The sequence below is a fragment of the Zophobas morio genome, unplaced genomic scaffold (genome assembly GCF_036711695.1).
Source record: "Zophobas morio isolate AGI-343-1 ecotype UQ-CSIRO unplaced genomic scaffold, CSIRO_AGI_Zmor_V1 ptg000021l, whole genome shotgun sequence".
Lineage (NCBI taxonomy): Eukaryota > Metazoa > Arthropoda > Insecta > Coleoptera > Tenebrionidae > Zophobas > Zophobas morio.
The window spans coordinates 27,155,494-27,165,933 of NW_026972126.1; the positions used below are offsets into that span (position 1 = coordinate 27,155,494).

A 10,440-nucleotide genomic window follows, 5' to 3' on the forward strand; every position below is an offset into this window, starting at 1 on the left:
CAAAATTTTTCAAAAAAAAAAGATTAAAACGACATTTTGGAAAAACCATAGATATTATCCCGTCTATTTCAAAATACAGGAGTTATTTCGGCCTTACTTTTTCGATAACACCTAATATGTATATTTAAATATTTCTAAAATCTGGCCCCGATGCTATATAAACACTATATTTTTGGAATCAGCACGTTGAAGTCTATATAACAGAATTTTCTAATAATTTTTAGAGAATTTTTCCAAAACCCAAATTTTTCAATAAATTTAGTAATTCAGTTATCAATATGCAAATTGTTATACACTAAACTTCACTTTTTTGTAAAGAAACGATAAATAATAAAGTCACACTAGTTTATCAATGTCAGATAATGGTTGCAGGAGTAAGAACGCATAAATTAACAAACGTTAAGGTGGTAATTAGAAGTAATTTGTAGATTATTAATTAGGTTAGCCTCACGATAAATTTGATAAAATGGAAAAAAAGGAAAAAAAAAGCTAACAGTGCCAGTTCCTTCAAGGCTCCAATGTCATTTACACTTAAAAAAATATATCAGCACACTTTGATATTTAACCCTACATAATTTATACAAAAAAATCCATCACGGTGATCATTCATCTTAATAGAAAATAATAACGATCCTAACGCGGAGCCCGAAAACTATTTTTTAAAACACCAAACCTACACTTCCACACACAATTTTCCTTCTCCGCCTACTAAGCACAAAAATAGCTTTCACCCGTTTTTTCAAAATCTTCACACCGTATCCGGCGGCGCACCGACATACCGTTACCTCCGCCAATTAACTGCAATGACACCAAACTTTCAAAGACAATGACATTCACAGCACCGCCGACATTTTTCCCTTTTCGAATTAGCATAGTCACGTGTGCGATATTCCATTGCCCGCTAATTAGAAAATAATAGCTTTATGTTATTACCTTTCTACAGGGTTATTACTATTTTCTAGATCAGTTCTCATTCAGCACATGACCGCATAATCATCAATAACTCCTGAAGGTTACTACCGTTCGATTCATTCAAAAAATGTCTTGGCCTCGTCGATCGCTATATTTAGCTTCGGACGAACAGGAGCTTGTCAGTCATCGATCAAGACTTACCCTTAGTACAAACACGTACAAACACGGCAAAATGTACAAGTTCATCGTGGCATTGGTGCTGTTCGCTTGCTTTTTCTACGTCCGGGCGCAGAGTAAGTTGGTGGGTTACGGTTATTATTGTTATTATTGTTTTGGGGTTTAGGTGACGACAGGGGGCCGGTGTTGTTCCCCACGGTGAGGGAGAATGTGGTGCAGCAACCAATGGTACAGATGATGGTAGATCCAAGACCTGAAAGCAACTTCTATTAGTGTGTTCATGTTGTATTTACGTAAATATAGGTTAAATTTTATAAAGTTATTTACTCCTGTATGTGTGGTTTATGAATCCGCCTGCTACCCGTCGCGACTGAAAAGAGCAAAATTTTTGGATGTCTCGAAAGAAAATAATAAAATAATGCCGCCGCTGATCTTTATCCTGCGTCTGACCCACATCCTCCGCTTCTTACGTCGGCTATTAAATTATAAGGGAGCAACCGTGCGGCAAACTGTTAATTAAATCAGCTCTTAATTGCAGCCTCGCACCGACAGTAGAACGGACTAAGGCAAAGGAAGAGCAACTTGTCAGTAATTATTAATTAACAGCACGAGCTTTCAGGCAGCTTTCTAAGCTTTTACCGGCTTCTCCAAGCTTTACGTCTCGTACAGAGCGGAATATGTTTATATGGTGCGAACGCGATTCTCGACCCTATGTGCTTGGACGTAGGGGTCATCCGGGCCGTGCCTCGCGCGAATAGGGGTTATATTTCAAAGCCTCCTGCAATATACTATAAAGATTTCGAACAATTTCTCATTAAGGCGCAATGAGCTACTGATTGTCATTTATTTGCGCGCTACGCAATTGTGAGGCCTCTCGTCTGCCGCCGCCCCACACGTATTCAAACGCGTCAAATAAATGACTACAATTATTCGTTTCTTTGGCGGCGGCGGCGCCCGCCCCCGGCCGCAGGTCGCATCGTGTTACGTACGAAAGAAATTGTAGGAGAGTGCTGCCGATGCGAATCACGGCGACGTGATTATGGCGCGATTTGGCCAATGGAAGTGGCCGCAGGACCGGTCACGTGACGCCGATACGCACTTCCGGTCAATCGGGCCGATTATTTTAATTGCGAGTGTTGCGGCAAAAACGGGACTTTTCGGAAATTGGGCCATTAGGGCGGGATAACGTCGTCGCAGAAGGGGAAATGTTTAGGATGTTTCTCAAAACGTGTAATAGCCAACTCTGAATCAAAATATTTTTACTGAACGTAAGCTAAGGAAGTGTTGTAATCGAGTCCAGTGGACGACGGACTGCTTTTATATTGTCACGACGTGTCATGATCCCTAGAGTACGAAAAAATAGGTCTCCGTTTCCATCTGTCTGGATTTTTTAGACAGACAATCTCCGAAACTACTAGACCGATTGTTATCAAATTTTACCACAATTTGGCTAAACGTCTCCACCAACAATAAATAGAATGACGTCATCTCGACAATTTATAATATATATTATATATTTTAGAGAATATCTACACGTTTCCCGTTGGTTTTCTGGTTAAAATACAGTAGGGGCCAGAAAATCTTGGAGGTCATTTTTCTGTCATCCCAAAAATTTTTAAGTACCTAGTATTTGTATTTTATAATATTTTAAATAAGCCAGATTTGTTGGACTAAACTTCAAGAGCTAAGGAATTTCTGTAGAAATGAAATCGATTTCGAAATTTTTTTAAAGATGGTGAAACTTACTCAGAGGCCTCAGTTGTATTTTTTTATTTTAAACGAATTGAAATCTTCCTTGAACAATTCAAAACTTCAAAAATTGACGAAATGAATCATTGAATAATCGAGAAACTGAAAAATCGATCAAATTCAAAAAAGAAAAACTCAAAATGCCCAATTATGGGAAGATCAAAAAATCGAAAAATTGGAAAATTTAAAACTTTAAATTCAAAATTTCACAATAAAAAAGACAATTTTATTCGATAAATCAAAAATTAGAAAATGAATCCAAAATTTTGTGCTGAAAAAAAGAAAGACTAAAAATCGGCAAAAAGATCGATATTTTGAATAATTAAAAATCTACAAATTTAAAAATCAAAAAATTTCAGAATCTAGTAATAAAAATATCAAAAAATTATAAAATCGAAAAATTTATAAATAAAACAACTTCAAAAATTGTCGAAATGAATAACAGAAAAATTAAGAAACTGAAAATTCGATACCAGTGAAAAAACAAAAAATTAAAACTTCCAGTATTCGAAAAATCAAAAAATAGCAAATTTGAAAAATTTTAATATACATTTAAATTCTAAAATTGCAAATACAAAAAAAAATCTCAAAATTAGAAAATCTATAAATTGTAAAACTGAAAAAATAAAAAAAGAGAAATTATGAATCGAGAAATTAAAAAAAAAAAAAATTAAAAATCGCAAAAATTGGAAAATCGAAAAATTCAAAACTTGAAATTGAAAAGCTGCGAATCAAAAAATAGTAAAATAACACTCAAAAAAGTAAAAAATTGAAAAATGTTTTTAATGAAAAAACAAAATTGAAAATTCGAAAAATTAAAACTTACAAATTATAGGATTCAATTTCTTCAGTCTCTTTAATTAAAAATCTAAAAATTGATGAAAAATCAAGAAAATGAAAAATCGATAAAACTCAAAAAAACAAAAACTTGAAATGTCCAATAATCGGAAAATCAAAAAAATCGAAAAATTCGAAAATTTAGAACTTTAAATTCAAAATTTGTAAATCCAAAAATTTCAAACTAAAAAAAAGACTTGCACAAGGAAAAATCAAAATAAAAATTCAAAAACTAAAAAATCGAAAAATGGATTTATTGAAAAATCATAAAATTGACAATTTGAAAAATTAAAATCTAAACATTAAAGGATTAACAAACTGAAAAATTGGGGAACTTGAAACTGAAAAATTGCGAAAATCGAAATATAATTTTCAAAATGTTTCCAAAAAAATGACTAAAATGATGTTTTGGAAAAGCTTTGGGATTTTTTGACTATCTTCGGTACTTAACTAAAGACATTTTCTTTCATATTTCGAATTCCAGGAGTTATTCCGGGCTCATTTTTTCCATAACACCTACCGCTTTTCCAGAATCGCCCATAGAAATGAGCAGTTTTTCGAATTTTTTTTTTTTTTAAAATTGCATTCCAAACCGCATATTTCTAAAGTCTTGCCCCGATAATACAAGAGTAATAAGTAATATTTTTAAAATCAGGACGTCGAAGTCTATATTCTAGAACTTATTTAAGATTTTTAGACAATTTTTTAAAATCCCGAGTTTTTCAATCACGAAAGTTTTGGCATTTTTCAGTCACCTTCGAAGATTAACTATAGGCATTTTCTTCTACATTTCGATCTCCTGAAGTTACTTTCGACTTCATTTTTTGGATAATTCCTACCATTTTTCAAGAATGGCCCATTGAAATTGGACAAGTTTATGGATTTCTTTTAAAAAACTGCATTTTTAACTACAACTTTTTTAAAAATGTAAAACCTTGTCGGGGACGCTAAATATCTTTTTTTAAGACTGCGGAACCTTCTCGGGGGTCTAAAATGTCTTTATTTAAGAATGTGAAACCTTCTCGGGAATCCCAACTGTCTTTTTTAAAAAATGTAAAACTTTCTCGGGGACGCCAAATCTGTTTTTTTAAGACTGTGAAACCTTTTCAGGGGCCCCAAAGGTCTTCTTTAAAAATGTAAAACCTTCTCGGGGTCGCCAAATGGAATTTTTTAGGATGTGAAACTTTCTCGGGGGTCCCAACTGTCTTTTTTAAAAATGTAAAACCTTGTCGGGGACGCTAAATGTTTTTTTTAAGACTGCGAAACCTTCTCGGGGGTCCCAACTGTCTTTTTTAAAAATGTAAAACCTTCTCGGGGGCGCCAAATCTCTTTTTTTAAGACTGTGAAACCTTCTCAGGGGTCCCAACGGTCTTTTTTAAAAATGTAAAACTTGTCGGGGACGCTAAATGTCTTTTTTTAAGACTGCGAAACCTTCTCGGGGGTCCCAACTGTCTTTTTTAAAAATGTAAAACCTTCTCAGGGACGCTAAATGTCTTTTTTTAAGACTGCGGAACCTTCTCGGGGGTTCCAAACCGCCTTTTTGTAAGCATCTGAAACCTTCTCAGGGATCGCAACTGTCTTTTTAAAAATGTAAAACCTTCTCGGGGGCGCCAAATCTCTTTTTTTATGACTGTGAAACCTTCTCAGGGGTCCCAACGAGCTTTTTTAAAAATGTAAAACCTTCTCGTGGGCGCCAAATGCCATTTTTAAGGTTGTGAAACCTTCTCGGGGGTCCCAACTGTCTTTTTGTAAGAATGTGAAACCTTCCCAGGGGTCCCAACTGTCTTTTTGTAAGAATGTGAAACCTTCTCAGGGGTCTCAACTGTGTTTATTAAGGTTCTAAAACCTTCTCGGGGACCCTAACTGTCTATTTCTAAATAAGGTGAAACCTTCTCAGGAGTTCCAGCTATCTTTTTTAAGGTTATAAAACCTTTTGCGGGTCCCAAACTGTCCTTAAAAAAAAAACCTCGTGGGCCCTAATTGTCTTTTTAGGGAAGATGAAACCTTCTCAGGGGTCCCAACTGTCTTTTTCAATATGTATTGTAAAACCTTCTCGGGGAACCCAACTGTCATTTTTTAAACAAAGTGAAACCTTCTCAGGGGTTCCAATTAACTTTTTTAAAATTATAAAATCTTCTCGGGTCCCAAACTCTTTCTTTAAGAAAAAAAATCGATAACTTCATTCCAGATTTGTGAAGACTTTTTGTAGAAACTGAAAGACGGAGATTGAAAATATAAACGATAAAATATAGAATTATAAGTTTTTTATTTTTGTTGTGGTTTAATTAGCGCCACGTTTAATTGGGTGGAAACGTAACAGGACCTGTGTTGTTAACGTTATCTAAAAAAACATCTTTAAATATAATTCGTATTAAAATTATTTGCCAAAAAACCTTACCTTGTGCGACAACTTGGCCCCACAGCATGGCCAAGACCAACACAAAAATGGCAAAAACCCTAAATTTTAGCGACATATTCAATTGTTCACCCATCAACCTACTTTTAACTTTGCGACATAAACTATAAACGTTTAAAACCCTCGCCTCCTTTTATCATAACGTCAATAAATAAAACCTCCATAAAAATAAATTCTGTGTCAACTCCAAACATTACCACCAATTAAAACCAAATAATTCATTGTTCAACCATGCAAAAAACCCAATAAAACAAAACAATACACCATAAACGAACCCCCTCCATTATGCAAACATTTGACTGTATATTTCCAGGCAACTTTCCACCATTTTATTGTTCTATTTTCGTACATTGTCATCACCCTCTGCGCGATTTATGCCCTCCACATCTTTAATTTTTCCCTCTATATGAAGCGAGCGGGGGCGGCCGCGGCGGCGGCGTATTTATATTTCGGTTCGCTGGGGCGGCCTGCTGAGAACATCTGTCGCTAGTCGGAGCAGCTGTCGTCGACACCGCGTTAAGGCGTTGCGCCCCGCCGCCACCACCGACCGCCGCCGCCTGGGATCACGACACCGCCAACGCCACCCCTTCATGGCCACCTCAGACCCAGATATGAACCCGAGCAGCCGCGATACCACTCCACAGACTCACCCGGAATGATAGAGCGCCCGGAAATTGGGTCAATAAACTGAGAAAGTGAACGGAAATGGGACGCAGGGGGGAAGGAGCTTTTTGAATATGTAATGTGAGCGATGGATAATGGGGCGCACTTAACGAATGGCGGCGGTGGATTTTTTTGACTTCGGAACTAGCGAACCGATTACTTGAACTGATCAATTTTTTTAATAATCATAATACGAAGGAGGATAAGTCGGAAATGCGACGTCGTTTGTGCTAGAAAAACCAAGAACTTTCGTTGTCCAAAGTGAAAAAAAATAGTCGAAAGTTATTTCGACAGAATTTCTCTTGCCCCTGAAGTACAGTCCAACTAATCCTACCTCTCTGAAAATTTATAAAATTTGTTTTTCCTTTTTTTATATATTGATATATTCTTTTTGGAGTAAAAAGTCATAGTGTAAGAAAAATGAAAGGTTTCAACTTAGAAAAAAAATGACAGTTTGGACTCCCAGAAAGTTTCACGTTCTTTAAAAAAGACAATAGGCCCCCCTGAGAAGGTTTCACCCTAATTACAAAAAACAATTGAGACAACCGAGAAGGTCTCATCTATTTCGAAAAGGACAATTGAGGCCCCTGAGAAGGCTTCTTTTTCGTAAAAAAAGCAGTCTGCAACGCGAGAAAAAATATTTGGAATCTCCGAGAAAGTTTCATCGTCTTTAAAAAAAAAAAAACAATTGGGACTCCCGAGAAGGTTTTATATTCTTAAAAAAAAAGACAATTGGTACCCCCGAGAAGGTTTCATCTGTTTCAAAAAGGACAATTGGAGCACTGAGAAGGTTTTTTTTCTTAAAAAAAGACACTTTGGGTCCCCGAGAAGGTTTCCTTTTCAAAAAAAAAACTCACTTTGGGTCCCCGAGAAGGTTTCATCTGCTTCAAAAAGAACAATTGGAGCCACTGAGAAGGTTACTTTTTCTTAAAAAAAAAAAAACACTGGTTACCCGAGAAGGTTTAACTATCTTAAATATAGTTGGGACCCCCGAGAAGGTTTCATCTTCTTTAAAAAGAACAATTGGAGCCCCTGAGAAGGTTACTTTTTCTTAAAAGAAGACACTTTGTTTCCCCGAGAAGGTTTCCTTTTCATAAAAAAAAAACTCACTTTGGGTCCCCGAGAAGGTTTCATCTGCTTCAAAACGAACAATTGGAGCCCCTGAGAAGGTTACTTTTTCTTAAAAAAACACACCTTGGGTCCCCGAGAAGGTTTCATCTGCTTTAAAAAGGACAATTGGAGACCCTGAGAAGGTTACTTTTTCTTAAAAAAAAGACACTTTGGGTCCCCGAGAAGGTTTACTTTTCATAAAAAAAACTCACTTTGGGCCCCCGAGAAGGTTACTTTTTCTTAAAAAAAGACACTTTGGGTCCTCGAGAAGGTTTCTTTTTCATAAAAAAAAGTCACTTTGGGCCCCCGAGAAGGTTTCATCTGCTTCAAAAAGGACAATTGGAGCCACTAAGAAGGTTTCTTTTTCTTAAAAAAAAAAAAAAAACACTGGTTACCCGAGAAGGTTTTACTATCTTAAATATAGTTGGGACCCCGAGAAGGTTTCATCTTTTAAAAAGAACAATTGGAGCGCCTGAGAAGGTTACTTTTTCTTAAAAGAAGACACTTTTTTCCCCGAGAAGGTTTCGTTTTCATAAAAAAAACACACTTTGGGCCCCCGAGAAGGTCTCATCTATTTCAAAAAGGACAATTGGAGCCACTGAAAAGGTTTTTTTTTCTTAAAAATAGACACTTTGGGTCCCCGAGAAGCTTTCTTTTTCATAAAAAAAACTCACTTTGGGTCCCCGAGAACGTTTCATCTGCTTCAAAAAGAACAATTGGAGCCCCTGAGAAGGTTACTTTTTCTTAAGAAAACACACTTTGGGTCCCCGAGGAGGTTTCATCTGCTTCAAAAAGGACAATTGGAGACCCTGAGAAGGTTACTTTTTCTTAAAAAAACACACTTTGGGTGCCGGAGAAGGTTTCATCTGCTTCAAAAAGGACAATTGGAGAACCTGAGAAGGTTACTTTTTCTTAAAAAAAAAAAAAAACACTTTGGGTCCTTGAGAAGGATTTCTTTTCATAAAAAAAAACTCACTTGATGCCCCCGAGAAGGTTACTTTTTCTTAAAAAAAGACACTTTGGGTCCTCGAGAAGGTTTCCTTTTTATTAAAAAAAGTCACTTTGGGCCCCCGAGAAGGTTTCATCTGCTTCAAAAAGGACAATTGGAAGCCACTGAGGTTTCTTTTTCTTAAAAAAAAAATACTGGTTACCCGAGAAGGTTTTACTATCTTAAATATAGTTGGGACCCCGAGAAGGTTTCATCTTTTAAAAAGAACAATTGGAGCGCCTGAGAAGGTTACTTTTTCTTAAAAGAAGACACTTTTTTCCCCGAGAAGGTTTCGTTTTCATAAAAAAAACTCACTTTGGGCCCCCGAAAAGGTCTCATCTGTTTCAAAAAGGACAATTGGAGCCACTGAAAAGGTTTTTTTTTCTTAAAAAAAGACACTTTGGGTCCCCGAGAAGGTTTCATCTGCTTCAAAACGAACAATTAGAGCCCCTGAGAAGGTTACTTTTTCTTAAAAAAACACACTTTGGGTCCCCGAGAAGGTTTCATCTGCTTCAAAAAGGACAATCGGAGACCCTGAGAAGGTTACTTTTTCTTAAAAAAAAGACACTTTGGGTCCCCGAAAAGGTTTCCTTTTCATAAAAAAACTCACTTTGGGCCCCCGAGACGGTTACTTTTTCTTGAAAAAAACACTTTGGGTCCTCGAGAAGGTTTCCTTTTCATAAAAAAAAGTCACTTTGGGCCCCCGAGAAGGTTTCATCTGCTTCAAAAAGGACAATTGGAGCCACTGAGAAGGTTTCTTTTTCTTAAAAAAAAAACACTGGTTACCCGAGAAGGTTTTACTATCTTAAATATAGTTGGGACCCCCGAGAAGGTTTCATCTTCTTTAAAAAGAACAGTTGGAGCCCCTGAGAAGGTTACTTTTTCTTAAAAGAAGACACTTTGTTTCCTCGAGAAGGTTGCCTTTTCATAAAAAAAAAACTCACTTTGGGTCCCCGAGAAGGTTTCATCTGTTTCAAAAAGGACAATTAGAGCCACTGAGAAGGTTATTTTTCTTAAAAAAAGACACTTTGGGTCCCCGAGGTTTCCTTTTCATAAAAAAAACTCACTTTGGGACCCCCGAGAAGGTTTCATCTTCTTTTAAAAGAACAATTGGAGCCCCTGAGAAGGTTACTTTTTCTTAAAAGAAGACACTTTGTTTCCCCGAGAAGGTTTCCTTTTCATAAAAAAAAAACTCACTTTGGGTCCCCGAGAAGGTTTCATCTGCTTCAAAACGAACAATTGGAGCCCCTGAGAAGGTTACTTTTTCTTAAAAAAACACACTTTGGGTCCCCGAGAAGGTTTCATCTGCTTTAAAAAGGACAATTGGAGACCCTGAGAAGGTTACTTTTTCTTAAAAAAAAGACACTTTGGGTCCCCGAGAAGGTTTCCTTTTCATAAAAAAAAAAACTCACTTTGGGCCCCCGAGAAGATTACTTTTTCTTAAAAAAAGACACTTTGGGTCCTCGAGAAGGTTTCCTTTTCATAAAAAAAAAACTCACTTTGGGGCCCCGAGAAGGTTTCATCGGTTTCAAAAAGGACAATTGGAGCCACTGAAAAGGTTTCTTTTTCTTATAAAACACAATTTGGG

General features: G+C 36.4%; 1 long non-coding RNA gene across 1 annotated transcript; it reads right to left on the minus strand.

Annotated features, from left to right (window-relative positions):
* Window positions 1–5,924: 5,924 nt before the first annotated feature.
* LOC135132995 (uncharacterized) lies at window positions 5,925–6,262 on the minus strand. The gene is made up of 2 exons (XR_010281130.1): window positions 6,074–6,262; window positions 5,925–6,016 (listed from the first exon to the last, which is right to left on the minus strand). It is a non-coding gene; the product is annotated as an uncharacterized LOC135132995 (long non-coding RNA).
* Window positions 6,263–10,440: the final 4,178 nt, after the last annotated feature.